The following is a 1,204-nucleotide window of genomic DNA, read 5'->3' on the forward strand; positions in this document are numbered from 1 at the left end:
ATCAAGAATTGAAAGTTGTTTCCTTTACTACAAACCACAGGTTGGGAAAGCAGAGTCAATATTCAGCCTAGTCCCCCTTCCTAGGTTGCTTGGTTGAATTGCTATTATCTACGCTGTAAATGTTTTTTTTAAGGACTAACTTAGAACATGAAAAATTCAAATTTGGGAATTCTTGTTCTCTTTCATGCTTAATAAAGTTTAGCACTAAGTACTGGCATCTTGATAAAACTCTGGAGCCTCTGGTGAGAACTAGAGTGCAGGATGCCCCCGTTACCTCCCAGTTAATAACACAGTGGCCATTTTTCAGGCAATTTGGAACCACCAGCCAGTGCAAACATGCCAGAGTGAAGTCTAATTGCCCTTTCTGAGTTTATTCCCTCTGGCTTCAGTTTTAACAGGGTTTTCAGCAGCTCTTATCTCAAAACCTGTCCAAATTTAGTGCTTTGGATGCTATTTGTTTGCCTATTTAAGCACTTGGAGTTTAGGTTGTCAGCGGCAGAAAGCATTTGCCCTTTCCTTTGCTGGGATTACTAATATCTTCCTGAAAATATGTGGTATGAGGGAAAGTGCAGTATTAAGTGGTATTATAGGATTTTTAAGGTCAACTATCTCATAGCTCACGTGGCAAAGGAATTAGCATGAGGCACCACCAGGCATCCCATCTTGTCACTGCTCTTTTGGTCACACACCATGCCTTGCTCCAAAGATAAGGTCTTCCCCGCATCAGGAAAATCACAAAACTGTTGAGCTTTGATGCAAAGCCTTTCCCACTTATCAACCATTAATATTTTCTTCTCTATTATAAGCTGCAGAACCGCTGTTGGGCTTATCTGTCTGTAACGTGGAGAGTTGGGGGTGGTGAGGATTTCCAAATGCTCCGTGGATCGAGCTACTTTTCCTTTTACCATTTTACTGCTTTGCTCACTAGCTTTATTTGGCTTTATCTTGTGGTGTCCTGAGCTCCCCATGTACCACATTTGTCCTGCATTCATGCATTTTATGTTACTAGCAGAAGTGATGCTAAACACCTTTGCAGTAAGAATGATGTAGAAGTGATAAATAGTTCAGCTAAGTGTCTCCAGCAAAACAGTCACAATTTTTCCATGGTATTTTGCATCCCAGTTATTTTTTTCCTACTCTTTTTTTCTTTGTTTCTTTCAAAATGTCTCTTTCACACTAGTTGATAAAAATGAGATTTTTTTTT

At 39.8% G+C, this 1,204-nt stretch overlaps 1 protein-coding gene across 1 annotated transcript in view; it reads left to right on the forward strand.

Annotated features, from left to right (window-relative positions):
- Positions 1-44, forward strand: part of MEGF11 (multiple EGF like domains 11) — a 192,980-nt gene extending 192,936 nt beyond the window's left edge. Inside the window, exon 19 of the mRNA XM_035902339.1 lies at positions 1-44. This exon is cut by the window's left edge and continues 207 nt beyond it. The gene's annotated coding sequence lies outside the window, so the exon portion shown is untranslated.
- The last annotated feature ends 1,160 nt before the right edge of the window (positions 45-1,204 follow it).

The sequence above is a fragment of the Egretta garzetta genome, unplaced genomic scaffold (assembly GCF_000687185.1).
Source record: "Egretta garzetta isolate BGI_Z169 unplaced genomic scaffold, ASM68718v1 scaffold769, whole genome shotgun sequence".
NCBI classification, from domain to species: Eukaryota; Metazoa; Chordata; class Aves; order Pelecaniformes; family Ardeidae; genus Egretta; species Egretta garzetta.